Source organism: Bos indicus, chromosome 1 (genome assembly GCF_029378745.1).
Source record: "Bos indicus isolate NIAB-ARS_2022 breed Sahiwal x Tharparkar chromosome 1, NIAB-ARS_B.indTharparkar_mat_pri_1.0, whole genome shotgun sequence".
Classification (NCBI taxonomy): Eukaryota; Metazoa; Chordata; class Mammalia; order Artiodactyla; family Bovidae; genus Bos; species Bos indicus.
In genome coordinates, this window is record NC_091760.1 from 135,755,481 (window position 1) to 135,776,443 (window position 20,963).

Consider the following 20,963-nt stretch of genomic DNA (forward strand, 5'->3'; position numbering starts at 1 on the left):
TTTTGTAATGCTCTTTCCCAAGTCTTGGGATAGCGATAATCCCAGTGGCTCGTTATCTCTGTCTAGCAGCCTATATTTTAGCCTTTCCTCACCTTTTCCCTAATCGAGTAATCTGAAGCTCCTCTCCTCAGTGATCTCTGACCTATAGCCTCAGAAAATAGCCCACAGGACTGGGCCCTTCTTAACCATCCATCTTGCTTCTAAACTATGTAAATTTCTGTTGTGGCTATCTTATGTAAGATGCAATAAAAATATTATATATAGTTTCTGTTAAATGTTAAAATGTTATATTTATATATATATATATATATATATGAAGGAAACACAGTGCCCTTTGCCCTTTTCAGAATTACTGAATTTCAGAATTGAAAGTGATGCGAAAGCTCATGTGTTCAAAGAGGCTGGAATCTTCCTGGCAATGTCCTTGCACAGCCCCAGTGATGGGGACCTCACCACATCACAAGCAGGCCCAACAGCTGTGGCCCCACAGGCAGTAGGCAGCTCTCTCCCATGTGGGGTCATGTCTGCCCTTCTATGTCTATCCCCTGGAGCCAATCCAGCAGAGCCCCTCTTCCTGGTCACTTTCCTCACTGTGTCTGATAGAAGGGCAATCTTCCTTCTCCCACAGGTCCTTCTAACTGGGTTGAAACAGAAAGCCCCAGGGGCCTGGGATACCCTCTTTAAAAACCTGTTTGGCCCTGAAGGTGGGCCTTGCTGAGGGGCAGATGTGGCCTCCAACTGCTCTTGTCCCGGGTCACAGAGCTGTAATCAGAACCTCACTGGTTCTGGTCATCACTCACAAGGGGGTCTCAGGCCCTGTGGAGGCTGGTGGGCCTGGGATTTCCTGGAACCAGCAAAAGTCTTCCTATGATGGGCATCCTCACCCCATCAGGCCCTGCCAGTTTGTTATGCCCTCAGGAGCCCAAGGCCTACTCACAAGCTGCCTTCTCTCCACCGTCTTCTCTTACTTCTCCCTGACTTGGGAGCTCTTACGGAGAATCCTTGCCAAGCATGGAAGAACCCTGGAAAGGTCGTTGGGTCCATTCTCCAGGCTCCAGCTGGGCAACATCTCTCTGGAGCAAGTAGACGAGGGGCTTGCTGGGACCACACTCCTTGACTTTATCACAAGGGAGTGGGACAGAGACCCTTACGGAGGGCATCTGCCCTAATGCCAGTGGGAACACTCCTGTGGATCCCTGCCTGTACCCTAGACTGCACCCCCACATCCCACCCACCCATGGCCAAGCCAAAGTGATGTAGAACTGGCCTTGCTAGTGGGCCATCTGCAGCCCTGGACTTTGTCGCTGACTTGGACAAGTGAGCCTCAGGGCCGTGGCTGCTGTTGGGACGCTGCCCTGCTGGACTCGCTGCTGCTCCATCCTCCCTGTCCCGGGAAAGCTTGGGTCCCATGAGTCAACTTGTAAGTTTAATACACAAACATGTATGTACAGTTCATAAGGAGTGAAGAGGATATGCCTGAACAAAGGTAGTTCTCTGAGTGGGAAGCCTATAAATGGTTTTGTTCTTCCTCTTTGTGACATTCTGTGTTTTCCATATTTTTACAATAAATGTGTCCCGCATTTATAATTAGAAGAAACTACCAATTAAAAGCCCTGAAGTTTGTGATGATACCCTCATACCCACCTTTGCCTGGTGCAGTGAGGTCTGTCATTGTGGTCTGCGAAATGAGATGTGAGGAGGGACCTGCTCTCCAGGTCCCCGAGGATGGACCAAGGATGCGGCCAGGAGGGCAGCCAGGGGATGGGGTTGTCTGCAAGGACCATTCCTATGCCAGTCACTGTTCCTGCTGCAATTTTTTTTTTTTGGCTGCACTGGGTATTCGTTGTTGCATGCAGGCTTTCTCTAGTTTCAGTGCTAGGGCTTCTCATTGTTATGACTGCTCTTGTTGCAGAGCATAGGCTCTAGGCACACGAGCTTCACTAGTTGTGGCTTTCAGGCTCAATAGTTGTGGCACATGGGCTTAGTTGCCCCATGGCATGTGGAATCTACCCAGACCAGGGATTGAACCTGTGTCCCCTTCATTGGCAGATGGATTCTTAACCACTAGACCACCAGGGAAGTCCTCCCACTGCATTTTTTTTGTTGTTGTTTTATGGCTCCTCAGGGATGGAGGTGAAGTAAGATAATAATACCTTAGTTCTTAAAGAGAGGCAAACCTATGGAACATTTTCTTTTCTGGGAAGATTGAGAAGTGTCTCTGTCCAGGCCTCTCTGCTGTTCTGGTGCCCACTCCCAAAGGCTGGCTTAGAGCTTGGGAATCCAGTCCTAAGGGTTGGCCAAACGTCTTAGGGAAGTGAGTGTACCTGATGGGCTCTGTGCCATTTAGGAAGAGTGGGCCTGAGCGGTGAGGACAGAGGCCAGGACAGCATCTGCTCAGGGGTGCCCGGGATCCAGTGCTGAGTCTGGAGTTTTATACCTGGAAGGATGTGGTGACATCCCTGGGTGGGCTTTCATGCAATCATTTTGGTTAGCCCTGAGTCATTTGGTGACCACTCTTTGCAAGCTGGCACTCTGCTAATGTCATAAACAGCAGGGGTTTCAGAACTCTGAGGCCAGGAATGGTGTCAGGACGGCTGCCTGAAATGCAGTCATTCATTCATTTATTCATTGTTGTTCAGTAATTCAGTCATGTCTGACTCTTTGAGACCCTATGGACTGCAGCATGCCAGGCTTCCTTGCCCTTCACTATCTCCCAGAGTTTACTCAAACTCATGTCCATTGAGTCAGTGATGCCATCCAACCATCTCATCCTCTGTCATCCCCTTCTCCTCCTGCCCTCAACCTGTCCCAGCATCAGGGGCTTTTCCAATGAATCAGCTCTTCATACCAGGTAGCCAAAGCATTGGAGCTTCAGCTTCAGCATTAGTCCTTCCAATGAATATTCAAAGTTGATTTCTTTTAGGATTGACTGTTTTGATATCCTTGCTGTCCAAGGGACTCTCAAGAGTCTTCTCCAGCACCACAGTTTGAAAGCACCAATTCTTTGGCACTCAGCCTTCTTTATGATCCAACTCTCACATCCATACATGACTACTGGAAAAAACATAGCTTTGATGATATGGACCTTTTTAAGCAAAGTGATGTCTCTGCTTCATGTAATACATAATTATTGATCACCTAGGCTCAACCATTGAAGGTACAATGATGAACAAAACAGAGTGGACCAAGCCCTCCTGAGAGACATAAACAGTGGGCAGATTCACAAAGAGATGAAAGTTGTGTGTCAAATAAGAGGGGAAATAATTGGGTTTTGTGAGGAAGGAGGAGGTAGAAACAGAGCTGGATTCTGCTCAATACATCTGGGGTCATGTACTCTGAACTCTAACATGCCACCTTCATGCTTCTGCTATTTAACCTCTGCGTGGGGAACACGAATGTGAATCGGAAGGTGCCTGTCTTCCAAAGGCTTTTGTTTGTTTGTTTGTTTACAGGTTTATTCAACATAAAACAACCCCTTTCCAAAGGCTCTTGTTAGTTGCAGTAAGATGAGAGAACTCTAGTGAATTGTGGTTTTCATCAATATGACAGGTTTACATAACATGGGACCCTCCTATTACAAATAATTAGAGTTTCTGGATACAATAGAATACCATCAAATATTTGAATACAGAGCTGAACTTATAAGAAAGGAAGTGAAATCTTCAGGGGCAGGAAGTAAAGAACAGTGTATCTGCTGACTCTGTAGCAGGGATTAAGGGGAAACTGTGTAAAGAAACTCTCAAGAAACTCGTGATAGAGACTGGGTATTAGTAATCTCACAGGCACCAAATATGACATGGGGTGTTGGCACACAGACTCATGCATGAAATTGGGTCCTTGATGAGAAAGTAACCAGAAAAACTCTGCCCACCACCTGGTTAGAGGCAAGAGGCATATCTCTAACTGGACCTCTAGGTGAAACAATTCTGAGAAATCAAAACCTCATGTCTGAGCCACGTGAACTTGGAAGCAGAATGTATACTATCCACACAGTATGGGGATCTCTAATCAAGTAAATTAGCATAAGAAATTGGTTCTGGACTGGTGCTAACTCTTTGCTATCTGGTAGACATGGAGGAAAACCACTCTGGAGGGATACTTCTGCAATCCAGACCAAAAGTATCCCAAGAGAAGACTGTGCTCATGGAAGAGGAGCTTACACTAAACAGTCACACAGAAAATGACCCACCATAAGCCACAGACAGCACATACATCATATATCATTGAGGAAGACTAGCACCTCAAGATTTTGAGATAATGGTACACTTTGAAAGAGACTATAAAATTATATTGAGGGCTTCCCTGGTGGTCCTGTGGTTAAGAATCCACCATGCAATGCAGGGCACACTGGTTTGATCCCCAGTCTGAGAAGATTCCACATGCTGAGTGGCAACTAAGCCCGTGTAACACAACAACTGAGCCTGAGCTCTAGGAGCCTGGGAGCCACAATTACTGAGCAGTGGGCAGCGACCACTGAAGCCCATGTGCCCTAGAGCCCATACGCCACAAGAGAAGCCACCACAAAGAGACGCCCATACACTGCACCTAGAGGTAGGCCCACTCCTGGCAACTAGAGCAAGCCCACGTGCAGCAATGGAGACCCAGTGGAGCCGATCAATAAATATAAATATATACTGACATGTTTAAAGAAATGTAAGAAGAAATAGAAAACACCAGGGAAGAACAAACACTATAAAAAAGGAACAAGCAGATTGGAGAAACACATAGAAATTCTATAGCTATAGAAAGTAAAAAGTGAATGGTTAGGTAGTAGGTTAGATGCGATGACTGGTTAATTAATAGAGTAGATAAGTTCCCAATTTGAAGTCCTTAACTTCATGACATCTGCACTAAATGATACTGAGTGGAAGACAGGGTTGAAGAGTCACCTGAATGCAGCACAGAGGAATAAAGAAGTGAAAACTGTGACGCTTCCAGAGGAGAAACCTGGCAAGCTCAGCCTTGGCCAAGTGACCAAGTTTAGCATCACCAGTGATAAGTTATCTTGAAAATATATACCTTTAACTAATAGGGTGAGAAGAGCGTTTCACCTCTGTGGTCTTCCTCCCTGAAAAATATATCCCCTGTCTAACCTTGAGAAAATCATCAACAAACCCAATATGAAGAGCATTTTACAAAATATCTGGTCAATACTCCTCCAAACTAGGAACATCTGAATGTCTTGTCACAGTCAAGAGGAGCCTAAGGAGACCAGACAGCCAAATGTGGTGTGGTGTCCTGGCTGGGATTCTGGGACAGAAAAAGGACATGAGAAAACCCAATGAGATCTGAATAAAGTATAGTTTCATGAGTTAAAAGAAAAAAAGAAGTGAAAAGTATAAAAGGCAGTTTAAGACACATGGAAACAGTAAAAACAAAGTCCAATTTAAGTCTGAAATGAGTCCCAAAGAAGAGAACAGAATGAATAGGTGAAATAGACAGTATTGAAAAAAATGACCAAAAAATCTCCAGAATTAATAAGACATATAGTACCTCAAAAAAAAAAAAAAAAAAAAAGCATAGTAATGTCTAACAGGAATTTACAAAAAGAAAGTATCCCTATACGCATCATGTATGGCTTCCCTGCACCAGCTTCCCTGGTGGCTCAGTGGTAAAGAGTCCGCCTGCAATGCAGGAGACCCTAGCGTGATCCCTTGGTTGGGAAGATCCCCTGGAGAAGGGAATGGCTACCCACACCAGTATTCTTGCCTGGAGAATTCCACGGACAGAAGAACCTGGAGGGCCCTAGTCCATGAGGTCGCAAAGAGTCAGACACAACTGAGCGACTAACAGGCTGATTTGACTTGAGTCCCTTACTTCTGTCTCCTACCCAGACTCAGGAAAAGGGAAGTAGCTCACTTCTGGGCTCTTTCTTCAGCAGCATCATTTCTCTGATCTACAATTACAATTTCCCCCCTGGAGAAAGGAATGGCTACCCACTCCAGTATTCTTGCCTCAAGAATCCCATGGACAGAGGAGCCTGGTGGGTTACAGTCCATGGGGTTGCAAAGAGTCAGACACGACTGAGCAACTAAGCACAGTGTCTGTATATAGGGGTTGGGAGGCTATTATTTTGTCTACTGCAGGGTTTAATCACACCAGAGCCAATAGCAGATACAAACACACATACGTATGTATTGATATATGCGTTAAAAGATTTATTTCAAGGAGTTGGCCTATACAATTGTGGGGGCTGAATAAGCAAACCCAGAATTCACAGGGCAAGCAGTCAGGAAAGGATGATCACAGGCATTGGGCCAAAGCTCCTGTTGAGGGGAGTCAATCTCTCTCTCTTTCCACTGTGCCTTTAATGTCTTCTGATTATTTAAACCAGGCCCACCCAGGTTATCTAAGATAATCTTCCTGAAAGTCAACTCATTATATATTTTAATTACAGCTGCAAACTTGCTTCACAGCCAACACCTAGATTAATGTTTGATTGAGTAACTGGAGACTGTAGCGTAGCCAAATGGACACATCTAAATGCTGTCACAGGGTCAAAGGGCAGTGACATTCAGGACAAGTATGGAACAGAATGTGGCAGCAGGGAGGAGAGGTGAGGACCCCTGGGCAATAGGCCTGCAAAAGGAGAGATTTGCAGAGGGCTTTGCTGACATCACGGATGGGAGGAATGGGTACGTAGGGGTGAGCTTCTGCAAGGGGGCCTGAAATGGGGCATGACATTTTCTCCTTCCCACAGTGAAAATCCCATCATCAGTCTGTGCTTCCCTCCCCTCCACAGAGCAGACCCCCAGTGTATCACTAACATCTTGACGACCCTTCCTACTCTGCCCACTGGTGTTCATCTTTGACCTGCTGCTGCAGTCATAGCCCCCTGGGCTGCAGACATGAGTTGGTCAAGATACTGGAAAGGGGGTGAGCTCATATCTGCTTCCCCCAAGGCTGCGGCTTGTAGGTGTCAAGTATTCACTTAGCTAATCTTTCTCCATCTACAGATGCTTATTGATGATTTCATTCAGGAGTCTTGAAACCTGCTGGGAGAGAGCACATGTGGATAATGAAACCACATTGCCTTGCACTTGCCATCCAGAGCTCCAGGCGAGGCAGCGGGGGTATTCCAAGGAGCTGAGAGGCCAATGGAAGTGCACAGTCAGAGCTAGTTGTGGGGTGCTCCTGGCTGCTGCCATGACAGTGCTGACAGAGCCTTAGCATGCAAACAGACCCCATACCCAGATGGGCAGATGGCCAAGGGGAGGGCAGAGGAATCAAGGGTGTGCCTCTCAGTTTTGCCCTCATTCCTTTGTAATGGGTTTACAGAGGTTAGGCCTTGTCTCCAGGAAGGAGATGCTGGAAAGAAGGATTTGGGTTAGAGTTCAGGGGGACCTACTTGAATCTGAGGCGATGGTTCCCAAAGTGTGGCCCCTGTACCAGCAGCATTGGCATCACATGGGAGCTGGTTAGAAATGTGAGTTCTTGTGCCCTATTGCAGATTTACTGAATCCAAAACTGGCGGTGGGGCACACCGCTTTAACAAACCCTCTAGGCCACTCTAGTGTGCCCTGAAGTTCAAGAACCTCTGCTCCGCCTCACTGAGGCAGCTGTGGTAGTCTTGTCCCCACAGTATTCGTTAAAGTGACTGATGGGAAGTAACCGTATTAAACCGAAATGGTTGCCAGGAATGTGTCTAATGTGGAGTCGTAATTGATGGGAAGAACGTTGGGGAACATTCCAGGCAGGCCAGTGGAGGCCTCCCAGGGCACACCGTGGAGAGAGGAGGTTGGGGAGGGCAGGGTGGGGTGGACAGAGCCTTCTTGGGCTTGACAAGCATGGTGGCCACGTGTTGGAATTGGGAGAATCTCCAGGGGAGCTTGGGTACACAGGCATGCTGTGCGAGGCTGAGTTCCATTTTAACCTCTTTCTTCCCACAGGTGGTTTGGAAATGGCAAATTTTCTCGGAGGTCAAGATCAGGGGTGTTCTAACTAGTGATATTTATAGCTTAAAGCTTACTGTAGGTAAACAGGGAATTTGAGAAATTGGCTTGCTTTCCCCCTTGCTCTTGCTCCTGCCCTCATTTCCTGTGTTTAGACTGGACATTTCACGTCATAGAAAAGACCTTGATACCCTGGACGACCCCTGTGGACAACAGGGCGACAGAGGAGGTCCCTGTGGCCCACTCCCCTGAGCACTCCCTGGGGCCCTGGGCGGCGGAGGTGGGAGGAAGCGGCTGAGGGTGCGGGTACCAGGGAAGGATGTTCGATTGCTTTTATATAATGTACTTTCTGATGGGAAGGAGGCTAGCATGCCTTGCTTGGCCTCCTGCCTTGACCTTTCCCGTAAGAGTTTCCTTTCCTCTCTCAGTCCAACCTAGCACCCGAGGAAATTTTCCAAGAAAGGTTTTCAGCATTTTCTGCAGTGCTGATGGTCCTCTCCTATCAGCTGAAGGCTGGATCCCACCCAGTGTCTTCTACCTTGCCCTCTCCAGACCCTGCAAGTGTTTCTCCCTTTCCCCTGCTCCTTGCTGATCTGAGGAGTGGAGTGGGGAGGAAGGCAGACAAAGCGGAGGGCAAGTGGAGGCATATAGGAGTCCAAGAGGTGAGGCCGTGGAAGGGGAGGCCCTCAGTCCAGACAGGGCCGGAGATAAATTGAAGTGGTGGAGAGAGGGGAACTGGAATAGAGGCTCCTTCTGGGGCAGAGATATCCTGGGCCACTGTGCTGGCCAGGGGTGACCAAAGAAGACCAAGCAGATGTGCTGACCACCTGCATTCGGATGTAGCCTTCAGTGACAAAGCTGCCCACCCCTGGAGCAGGGGGCCAGACAAGCAGACTCTTACCCATTTAAAGACTAGACACAAGACTGGACTTGGATCAAATCATATATGTTGTTAGAAATCAGGTCGCCTCTGTCAGGCACCAGATCCTTTATCTTTCAAGTCAGAATTCCCTTGTCCCAGAGAGCCTCATCAAAGGCCCGTTTTCCCTCCAGATTCTTCTGCAAATTTAGCTAGTGACGTTCTGTTAGGAGAGATCCCTGGGGCTCCACTGCAGGCAAACCTTCCATCCATAGATGGTGTCATGCATCCGTGTGAAGTCTAACAAGGCACGAGGCTCTGCCCTCGTGGAACAAAAGGTAACAGAGATAATCAGACAAGACATCTTCCCACAGCTGCCTTCTTGCTCAAACACTGTCAACATAAAGCCCTAAGGGGATTGATTTCAAGACCCCAAATAGTGGCTACTGAGTCACCATTTTAATTTAGGGATTAGTCCCTGGATTCTATATGGTCCCGAAGGGATCTTCTTTCTTCCGGGGTGTGGGGTTCAATAGCTGTCAGAAGTGAGGCTCTTTTTCCCTACGGGCACCTGCAGCTCTCCTGAAACCAGGGATGGCTCCATTAATATGCACTTGGGTCTTTCCCTGCCCCACAGCCCACTCTGCTTCCCACCACTTACCCTGCTCCCCATTGTCTTTGGAGCCCCCTGCTTCCCTTTCCTTGGTCTTCAGATGCTCACCCCACCCCCACCTCTCCTTAGTCATCAGGTCATAACCTTCTCCCTTGCTGACGTCCCCTGGTCTACTGACACACCCTGACTGGAGACTCCTTCAGTCTTGTCCCCAGATCCTTCACTGGCCTCCCTGCCTCTACTCTGCTACAGGTTGTTGTTTTTCAGTCACTCAGTGATGTCTGACTTTTTGTGACTCCATGAGCTGCAGCACACCAGGCTTCCCTGTCCTTCACCATCTCCTAGCGTTTGCTCAAACTCATATCCATTGAGTCAATGTTGCCATCCAACCACCTCATCCTCTGCTTCCCCCTTCTCCTCCTGCCTTCAGTCTTTCCCAGCATAAGGGTTTTTCCAGTGAGTTGGCTCTTCGCATCAGGTGGCCAAAGTATTGGAGCTTCAGCATCAGTACATTCAACGAATATTCAGGGTTGATTTCCTTTAGGATTGACTGGTTTGATCTCCTTGCTGTCCAAGGGATTCTCAAGAGTCTTCTGCAACACTACAGTTCGAAAGCATCAATTCTTCAGTGCTCAGCCTTCTATATGGTCCAACTCTCACATTTGTATATGACTACTGGAACATGGGAAATAGATGGGGAGACAGCCATGAAATTAAAAGACGCTTACTCCCTGGAAGGAAAGTTATGACCAACCTAGATAGCATATTCAAAAGCAGAGACATTACTTTGCCAACAAAGGTCCATCTAGTCAAGGCTATGGTTTTTCCTGTGGTCCTGTATGGATGTGAGAGTTGGACTGTGAAGAAGACTGAGTGCTGAAGAATTTATGCTTTTGAACTGTGGTGTTGGAGAAGACTCTTGAGAGTCCCTTGGACTGCAAGGAGATCCAACCAGTCCATTCTGAAGGAGATCAGCCCTGGGATTTCTTTGGAAGGAATAATGCTAAAGCTGAAACTCCAGTACTTTGGCCACCTCATGCGAAGAGTTGACTTATTGGAAAAGACTCTGATGCTGGGAGGGACTGGGGGCAAGAGGAGAAGGGGATGACAGAGGATGAGATTGCTGGATGGCATCACTGACTCGAAGGACGTGAGTCTGAGTGAACTCCGGGAGTTGGTGATGGACAGGGAGGCCTGGTGTGCTGCGATTCATGGTGTTGCAAAGAGTTGGACACGACTGAGTGACTGAACTGAACTGAACTGGAAAAACCATAGCTTTGACTATATGGACTTTTGTCAGCAGCTTTACTTCCAAGGAGGAAGCATCTTTTAATTTCATGGCTGCAGTAACCATCCACAATGATTTTGGAGCCCAAGAAAATGAAATCTGTCACTGCTTCTACTTTTCCCCCTTCTGTTTGCTGTGAAGTGATGGGACCAAATGCCATGATCTTAGTTTTTGTTTTTTGTTTTTTTTAATGTTGAGTTTCAAGCCAGCTTTTTCACTCTCTTCTTTCACCCTCATCAAGAGGTTCTTTAGTTCCTCCTCATTTTCTGCCATTATAGTATCATCTACACATCTCAGTTTGTTGATGGTTCTCCTGGTGATCTTGATTCCAGCTTGTGATTCATCTGGCCCAGCATTTTGCATAATGTACTTTGCATATAAGTTAAATAAGCAGGGTGACAGTATACAGCCTTGTCATACTCCTTTCCCAATTTTAAACTTGTTGGTTGTTCCATGTCTGATACTAACTTTTGCTTCTTTACATGCCTACAGATTTCTCAGGAAAGATGTAAGGTGTTGTGTGTGTGGTGGTGTATGTGTGTACACATACCTCATCGTATTTACAAACTGCTCTAGAGGGGTTGAGCCCTGCTTAACCCATAATGATATTCAATAAACATTTGCTTATCACATTACTTCAAGTGTTCCTTCTGGGAGAAATTAGCAATAATGTACCCCTGTATCCCCTGCCCCCTCTAGCCCGCACTAAGATTTGTTAAAGCAAATAGACCAAGGGAATTGTAGACTGTGTCTGCACCTTTGCCAGAGGGAGGCACCGTTTCAGTTTTCATAAGGAGACACGGCATCCCATGAAGGTTAAGTCTTGACTTGTGTGTTTTTTGAACTAAGCAAGGTCTTTGGGAGCTGATCTGCTGTATAACCATGATGGCCCTGGGGTCACAATTGTGATGGTGTCAGAGAGAGAGGTCCACAGCTTCCTAAGGGGATGTGTCAGCAGGGGAGTAGCCTAAATAAGGGAAGCCATGTTCAAACAGAGCTTGACAAGGGGAATCAGGCCAGCAAGGAGGCAAGGGAAGGGGTGGGAGAATGTTCTAGGCATAAGGAAGCATACACAAGGACGCTGAACCTGGATGAAAAGGACCACATTCAAAGAGTAGATACAAGTTCAGTGTGTTGGGGCTGCTGAGCCAGGAGACCTCTTAAAGGTTTGCAGGCTGTGGGCTCTGGTTTAGAGCAAGTCTAGAAAAGCCAATCAGTCTGGAGTTCGGTCCTTCATAAGGTCCAGACAGATTGGTGGGTAGACGTTTCTGGCCTGTGGAGAAATGCCTGAAGACTGACCCTGCTACTTGTGAGAATTTGCCCTCAGTGAAGGCGGCAGGACACCCTGCAAGACAGCTTCGAAAGGCAGGAGGGGAGGCAGTTTCACTTTGTGGAGACAAGGAAGGTCCCTCCATTCCACATGGGCTTCCTGTAACTACTTGGTTTCCACAGAGGAGAGGTCCACACGTTTAGGGAAAATTCTCATGGAACGTGAGTCAGGTCCCTCCAGGAATGGAGAGAATGTGGGAGAGCCTGGGGATAAGAAGGAGACACCCAGGTCAGGGGAGTGGAGCCCAGAGGCAATCAAAACAAGGGTGGGAGGGGAAGAGGCATAGGAGGCTTTGGCTGTCATGGTGTTTGTCCACAAAGGAAAACCATGAGCAATAAAAGAATTAAGAAAACAGCTGGGTGAATTGGGAGGGACATGAACAGCTAAGAAAGCAACCTGCTTCCTCAGTCACCTGAAGAGTGGGTGAGTGCAGACTCTCTGAAGCTGGAGAAGGAAATGTAGTGGGCCCGAGAGAGGTTAAAGATGGTTTCTAGTAGGGTCAGCTGAGGACATCTGGGCCAGAGGGACAGGATTCTGTCATTGAACAGAGTGAAGAGGACCAAGGGAGTTGCAGGCATGCTTCTAGTGATTGCCAGAAATCCTTGGCTTGTAGCCACATCATTCCAGTGTCTTCTGCCTCCAGTGTCCTGTGTCTCCGGATCCAAATTTGCTCTTGTAAGGGCGCCTGTCATTGGATTAAGGCTCACCCTACTCCAGGATGACCTCATTGTAACTTGATTATATTTGCAAAGACCCTATTTCCAGTAATGTCACATTCACAATCACCAGGGGTTAGGCCTTTGACATATCTCTTTGGAGACACAATTCAGCCCATAATATCCAGCAAAGAGGCTGGGGACAGCACAGGTCATAGAAAGTGTCCCTAGCAGAGGCAGAGGGTGAAGAGAGAGGTAAGATCAGTCATGAAGATCATAAGATGCTGGGGGACATAAAGATCATAAAGATGCTGGGGGACCACATGGGGGACTGGAGGGGAGAGGGGCTTGTGGGGAGGGGAAGTGGAGGCCCATGGGGCATGATGGCGACAGATATTCTGGGTTCCCTGCCAGAGTTATCTGCAGGTAGCGTGGTTCCTTTGGGTTCATATCCTTGATATTTTGACTGTCATCAATCAGTAGGGAATGGAGACCATCAGCTTCCACGTCCCTCTGGGGATCTCCAGGAGGTCAAGGGTGGGATCTGGATTTGTGCTCAGCACTTACAAAGGACACGTCATCCTCCTGATGCATCTGACAAAGCCTTTTCCTCCTGCCATGCTTCTACTAGCAGCCAGGAAAGCAGAAGGAAGTCATGCCACAAAGTGTAGCAATTGTGCTGTGTTGGGGCATCTGCCCTGAACATCTTGTCCTGCTGGCAGGGGCGGGCTGGAGTTTCCAGGGGGCTGCTGTCACTTTCAGATTGATGGGGTCTTGGAAGGAAATGGGCATGTGTGAGGACCACTGTGGTTGGGAATGGGCAGGGGAATGCTGGAGTGAGCAGGATGGGGCGTGAAGATGCTTCTATGCAGGAGAATGTTGCTGCCAGGGGCGGCCCATCACAGGGGAGCATGCCTTTCTGTTGCTGTGTACGGCTCTGGAACACTACAGCCTCAGGAGGCGCTCTAACATCAGGTCAGCCAGTGAGGTGGACAGTGACAATGAGCAGACCCGGAGTCTTGGCGTCCATGCACGCCCATGTCCTGGCCTGTCCTGGTGGGCAGCCGGCCCACTCTTGTATCAGGCGTGTCTGCTGTCTTTGACTCTATTACAGGTTCTTCAAGCTTGGTTCTCAGATTTCCAGTGACTTTAGTTGGGCGGGGTGTGCTGTGGTTTATCAGGAACTCGGCGGCCTCTGAGAGGGTGAGCACAGGCTTCCAGGCAGGGCTTCCCTGAGCGAGGATTCCTTCCTCAGCCTGCTGGGGCACCTACCATTCCCTATAGAACCTCAAACTCCTCGTGCGGCAGCCTCGGGGGGACACCCAGACCTGCCCCCCTTCACTGCTCAGTGTGACTCCAGTCTTTCTGTTAAAAAGCCTGGCAAGAGGTGACCATGAGTCCAGGGTTTCATTTTTCCAAATGGAGATGTTTGGGAGCTCTGATGTGCAGCTGGCCCTGGGTGTCACCCTGCTGACAGTGAAAGAATTAACAAGAATTTGCTAAGTAATTGATTTATCTCCTTGGGAGATAAATGGGCACAATAGAAGGAGAAAAGGAAAAAAAAAAACCCTATATCTTCAAGGAATTCACAATCTGCTTTAATAATTTTACATCTTCCTACTCATGGCTTACAGGTGCTGATGTAACCGGTGGTTACATTCCCTGAAGTTCATTCTTTCCCGTTGATTTGTTTATCGTCAGATATTTGCCAAGCAGATCACCTCCTTCTCATAAAGTAGTAGCCAGCCGTGCTTTGCGGTCATTTCCCTCCTCCGCCCACTGGCTGGCGACGGCTCTGTGCTGGATGCCAGGATTGCCATAGGGCCCCAAACACGCAAGGTCGTTGTAATTGCAGTCTGGGCTCAGGGCCATGAAGGAAGAATGGAGAATGTGTGACAGGAGAGACATTCTTCACCATCATATAGATATGTGAGTAGAGGCTAAACAAGGGAGGCGGTGGGAATGAAGAGCCCCCTGCCCCAGACCCTGGTAGACAGAATGGGCCCCACCCCCAGAAGCTCTAAGGTAACACGTCATCTCACACAGGTGATGAGTTTTCCAGCCAGCTACAAATTTTACTGCCTGTTACCCCAGACCGTAGCTAGGGTAGTACGCAAGGAGAGGCCGTGGTGGCGGGAAGCTCAGCGAGGCCAGAGGTGGACGTGAGCTGGAACAGGGAGGCCCTGCAGGCTGGGGTGCTCTGCTTGATCTTGATCTGAGCTGGTGGAATTCCACTGGAGGGATTTTTCATGGGTCATGAGAGGCTCTGATCTCCATCTTCAGAAGATCACGCTGACACTCCATGCGATTGTACTTCTGTAAAGTACAAACCCGGCAAACTACGTGAGCTGCTAGAGGACAGGCGATCACTACCCTGGAGGGGAAGCTGACTGAGAGGGCGCCGGAGGCTGTCTGGGAAGCTAGAAATGTTCTGTTTCTTGGTCTGCGTGCTGTCCCTCTGGCACTGTATCAAGCTGACTTGTGCCTTTTTGTGGTGAATGTTATCCATTCTTCAAAGATCACTCTGGCTGCTGGCTAGAGAATCGATTGGAAGGAGGAAGGAGTGGGCTTCAGGAAAGCATAGACCCACCTGACCAGTAGTGGCCAGGTGGGCCTGCCAGCCTCTGGATGGAGGGCGGCAGTGGAGGCGGAGACACAGCATGGCCTGGAGCCTTGGTTTGAAGGTGAATCCGCAGGAGGCAGTGTAGGGTAACGTGGTCGTTTGAATTTCAGATACTGGTTGTTGGGAGTAAAGTCAAACTGTGTGGGAAGTAGGGGGTTGAGGTGGGAGGTCTGCAGTCTAGCATGGACTGGAGGCTTTGGCATGCCACGAGGGTGAGCTGTTTGGTGGATGAGCAGGATGCCCATGGGGTGTGTGTGTGTGCAGAGAGACAGACAACGGGGCTAAGGATGGAACAGAAAGAGCTCCCACAGGAATTTCTACGGAGGAACACTTACAGAGACTGCATGAGCTCGGGAAGCAATGGCATCAGAGATGCTGAGGGAAACAAGACTGGCAGGTGCTGCAGGACTCAGGTAAACCTGTCATCGGATTTGGCACTGGGTTTGGCAGTTAGGTAACCAGCTATCTTGATGAAGACAGCTTCAGTGGTGCCTTTTTTGCCCAAACTCTCATGCGATCAGGGTGCTGGGTGGAGCAGAATGATGGTGTCACTTGGCGTACCTTGGGTGCTACCATTTACCAACTGTATGATAAGAGCATTTTGTAAGCTTAACTGAACCTCAGCTCCCTCGTCCTTAAACCAGCAGAATCGTATTTGCCTCTCAGGGGTATGAGGATTCACTGTATGCAGCAGGTATTTATTAGACATCTATTATATGCCAGATGGAGAAGGCAATGGCACCCCACTCCAGTACTCTTGCCTGGAAAATCCCATGGACGGAGGAGCCTGGTAGGCTGCAGTCCATGGGGTCACGAAGAGTCGGACACAACTGAGCGACTTCGCTTTCACTTTTCACTTTCCTGCATTGGAGAAGGAAATGGCAACCCACTCCAGTGTTCTTGCCTGGAGAATCCCAGGGACGGGGGAGCGTGGTGGGCTGCCGTCTATGGGGTCACACAGAGTCGGACACAACTGAAGCAAATTAGCAGCAGCAGCAGCAGCAGCAGCATGTGCCAGATACTCAGCCAGATGCAGAAGATACAGATCAAAAACAAGCAGACAAACTAATCATTACACAAACAAGGTGATGTGAGGAGAACTGCCCTTCATGCTTCCCTGTGGCCGTGAACCAGCCTTCTTGGGCAGAGGGGTCCCTCCTTCCTGGCCAGCTTCCCAGGATCCTGGGCTCTTCCAATACATGCTTCCACACCCTACTTTCTCTCTGAAAAACTCACTTCCCCTTCCTTGAGAGCAGGAAGGGAAGGGCTTAATCTGCAAACCCTTCAGGGAGGTGAGGGAAAATATTAACATCCCATCTTGTTTTACAAAGAATAGGAAGAATATAAAATAGGTGAAGTTTCTATATTAATACAGTATGAGTGGTGTTTTCCTGCCACAAATGGATTCAAAGTTTCCCGAATGGCGCCTTATTTCACCTAACAAATTACTCTTGTGCCAACTTCCAAAAAAAGACAAATGGTACTTGTTTTCCAAGAAGGAAAGCTTTTCTGACTTAAAAAATAAAAGTGACTTTGGAAATTTCTAGAGAAGAATTTGGACACATACTTACATAAATGTCAATGATAATTTTGTTTCAAAGTTTTTATTTTTCTGGGAACCCTTGAGCACCATGGTTCTAGTTAATCTAAAGACTAAATCACAGACTAAATTCATTTAGTCTGTGTGCTCATGTTTCATCTCTTCCAGAATTTTTTTAAATCTACGATTTCTGAAGCCCACGCCACATGTCCTGGTCACCTTGGGCCATCTCTCGCCCTTCGCTCTTTCATCCTCCTTCACAAATGCCACCAGGAGAGTCTAGACATCTGACTTCCTCGTGGCTGGGGCTGAGCTTCAGACAGTCACCACCAGGGAAAAGCCAAAGGAAATCAACTGCAGCCAAAAGTGTTTGAAGATTTCTGGTATCACTGCAGTGTCCCTTCCGCTGCCACGGAAATCCACATGTTTCTTTATAGATAGTGCTGATTTTTGTACATCCAAGGGCCCTCAGGATTCAGTCCTATCAAAGGCCTCTGCTAGTCACAATAACAACAAAAACTAGAGAATTATGTGGCTTGGGGCTTGCAGTGTCCTGTTCAATTTTCTCTTACCTAGAGGCCTTTAGGCGAGATTTTTTTTTTCTAAGCGAGTGGACTAAACTAAAAAATGGCTGGAAGATCCTGATCTAACCCAATTCCTTGGCGATCTGGATTGGAGAGGTCCTTGGCCCACCCCACACCCCCACCAAGCAGTGTGACCCATGGGAGAGACCACTGAAGTGCTGTGGTCCTCTGGGCTTGCTGTGGCATCTGGTGGACTCCCGGCCTCCACTGAAGCTCCAGTCCTCCGGAGAGCAGCTCCCACAGACCTCCGATGGCCGTTTGCGGTCGCATGAGGAGAACCTGCCAGACAGTAAGGTCATGGTGTGGAGAGCAAAAGCTAGTGAGAGGGTGCTGGGCAGAGACGCCTAGGGGCCTCCCCGATGGGCAGAATCAGAGTCTCAGCTCTCCAGACTGGCCACTGCCCTTTTTACGGAACAAGGAAGCCGTGAGGGGAATCTGTGTTGTTCTTTTTAGATTGTTCTGATTTTCAAACTTCCCAGAGCACCCAGGACCATGTCTTATCAAAGGCTTTGTCTAGTTTATGATAATACGAAAGATACTACTACAGGTACCTTCCGTGACTACCTCCCGCTTGGACCCTGGGCTGGCTATTTTGAATCTCTGAGCTTTATCTTGTTCAGGCATTCTTCCCACGTGGGAATGTACCTGATTTCCTGAATCACTTCTTAAAAGACATATTCCCCTTTGGGGCCACTGAACCATGGTTTGGATCCAAAGTCACACCCTGCTGAAGGTACAGGAGGGTAAGCAGGCGGATGGGGCTGAAGGAGGCCTTCACTCCATGACCCATCTTTGCTTTGCTTCCCTTCTTGGCAGGACAGGGGCAAGATTCCCCTCTCCCCTCCAGCTCAGAGGAGCCAACCCACAGACCTCCTTTCCTTTCAGATGCTGCCTCTTTGAGGTCATTGGAAACAGCCGGAAGTCACCTTTTCTGAGTTTCCTTCTTTGTCCCTATTGCATTAGGACCTCTTGAGCCTGGAGTCTCACCTCCCAGATCTTATCCATTGGGTGAACTTCCAACCAGGACTGAGAATGGGCTATGAGAGTAAAGACACTAAAAAAAATAGAAATATTTAGGTGGAGATGGAGAGACACCCTAAGCCAGCACCACTTTCCAGCCATGTGACTTCTGTTGGAGATAGACTGACCACTTTGGAAAATCCTAGTCAAATGAATGAGGTGTCAGGATGCACGAGTATCCTAGGGGGTGAGGGAGGGAAGGTTTTGGAGAAGAGCCTGGGCACACTTCTTGGCTTGACTACTTAGGCCCCTGACAAGTACATATGCCTTTTTTTTCCCTTTGAAAAAGTGAGGACAGAATTATTAATTTGTTTACTGGACTTAGCATCAGGAGGTGGGTTTGGTTCATAATTCAGGATGGCAGGCTCAGCATGTGTTTGTCTCCCTTCATCTCTAATACCCTCGTTAGGATAAGAGCAATGAATTAAAAAATTATGAGAACTAATAACAGAAAAAAGAAAAGTACAGGAATTATGAGTGGATGAAACACCCCAAAAATTTCAGTAAGATGGAGAGTGGTTGGAAAGTATCGATAGATGAGACAAAGTGGAGGAGAGTGGACTCTGAAGTGCATGTGTGGGGCTGACAGTGGGGGAGCCCCTGGACTTGGAACTTGGCACAGTCATGGAGAGCTGCAGGTTCAGAGTGGGCAGGGATGGAAGAAGGAAGAGATGACAGACAAGTGGAGCTGGACCTGAGGGGTTAATACAGCACAGCCCTTTACCTTAGGCTTCTCTCCATGCCTTGAGGAATCGTCAGCTGGTGTGGGTGGGCACCCAGAGGGTAAGCCCCACTGCTGGCTCCAGGCTTGCTTGCCACAAAGTGAAGTATTTATATCCAATAAGGATATAAATACTGATAGAACTATTAAAAGTTGGGGGGAAGAGGGAGAGAGAGGGGACCTGAATAAGTGAGCTAAATCCTCTTCTATCGTGGCACACAGTCAAAAGTGATAAATCAAGAAATTGCAAAACAAGAATATTATTTTGAGATATGTGGATGTAATCGACAGAAACACTAAAAAGAGTATGTCCCTGGACTGTAGTACTTGAGGTAGCCTACAGTTGAGCATAGCGCTGGCCTTGTCATTCTTAGTCCTTCCACATGACAATTTAAAAAAAAAAAATGTGCATGTGATACATTGAATTCAAAATAAAAGAAAAAAGTGAAAATAAATGTAAGTGGATTTGTGATTAAGTAGGAGGGATCCCAGCTGACCATGAAAAGGGGCTTCTGAATGGCAATGTGGCTCAAACCCAGCTGGGTTGTCACTGTGGCTGGGCAGCTCTGGTGCTGCCCAAGGGATGTGCGAGCCTCCAGCTGTTCCTGCCTCCCTGCTCCAGTCCACTTCAACCTGGTGAGGAGGATCAACAAGGATTCTGGGGCCAGATCTTGTCCCACACAGGTTGGAGGGACTAAAGCAAGTGGTACCTCTAAGACTCCTCTCTGACAGGAGAACTGTGATCAGCCATCCTCTGAGCTCTGCCTGCACTGCTGGGCTGGGCCAGAGTAAGGTTTCCCTGAGCTCTTCTTTACTCTTTCTTCTCAGTCTTCCTCCTTCCTTCCTTCCTTCCAAATAGCTCCATTTAGACTACTGACATCTGCTGTTTAAGGATGGGAACATCCTTGATCTAAACTGGGAGGTCACAGCCAGTGTCCCAGTCCAGTCCCATCTCCTGCTCCTGAATGGCTTTCTTCCCACTCCTGGTTCCCATAAGTGTGTTAAACTATCTCAGAGACATCACATCCTGGTGAGCCTAAGGCATCGGCTGAATTTTCTAGAGTTTTGCCTTCATCGGGATGCATGTGGACAAAATCAGACTTGGTTGACAGCAGAGTCAGTGATTAGATGGGTAGTAATCCTGTGAGGACCACATTTCAGAAATTCTTCTAGTGTCCCTATAATTCCAAGTAGGTGCTTCAGATCATAGTTCTCTGTTTAGTTCAGAAAAGAATGTCATGAACCTGCATAGCAGAAGAAACAATGGCTGGGCTGCACTTTGACCTTTTCTTTTCATCCCGAGCTCTAAGGGTGTCACTGTCTGTCCTAACAGTTTACCCTCACAGTCTGATTATTTACTTACACAGAGCTCTGCAGTTTGGCTGGGGCCTGGGGTTCCACTCTGAACCTTCACTTGGTGTCTCAGCATCTTTCAGCCATTCTTAGCTCTTTGGCAAAGGTGGTAAAAAGAGTCATCTCTGTTAGAAAGATCTTCATGACCACTCCAATCTCTCTGCTTCCTTCCTGTCTGAATTTCCTCTCCATGTTTGTTAAGATTGGAAAAAGAATAGAGCTGTGAACGTGAACAGTTAGATGTTTTAGAGCTTCCTGTCCACCACACCCTGCAAGAATGTTGTTCCCTTGCATTAACTTTCCCTTCGTACTTCCTTCTACAAGATGTGCCTGAAGACTTGTATAGTTTTAACACACACACATTTAAATATCTACTTGGATTTTGATGGTTTCAAAGTGAACTCTTTAACAGATTTATTCCAATGACACTGCCAACGCTCATAGTTTAAAAAAAAAAAAACTGTTTGTGGAATTCCCTTCAAAG

At 47.8% G+C, this 20,963-nt stretch overlaps 1 protein-coding gene across 1 annotated transcript in view; it reads left to right on the forward strand.

Moving 5' to 3' along the window:
* SLCO2A1 (solute carrier organic anion transporter family member 2A1) overlaps positions 1-20,963 on the forward strand; it is an 89,347-nt gene that overhangs the window by 16,948 nt on the left and 51,436 nt on the right. The gene's annotated exons all lie outside the window — the stretch shown is intronic.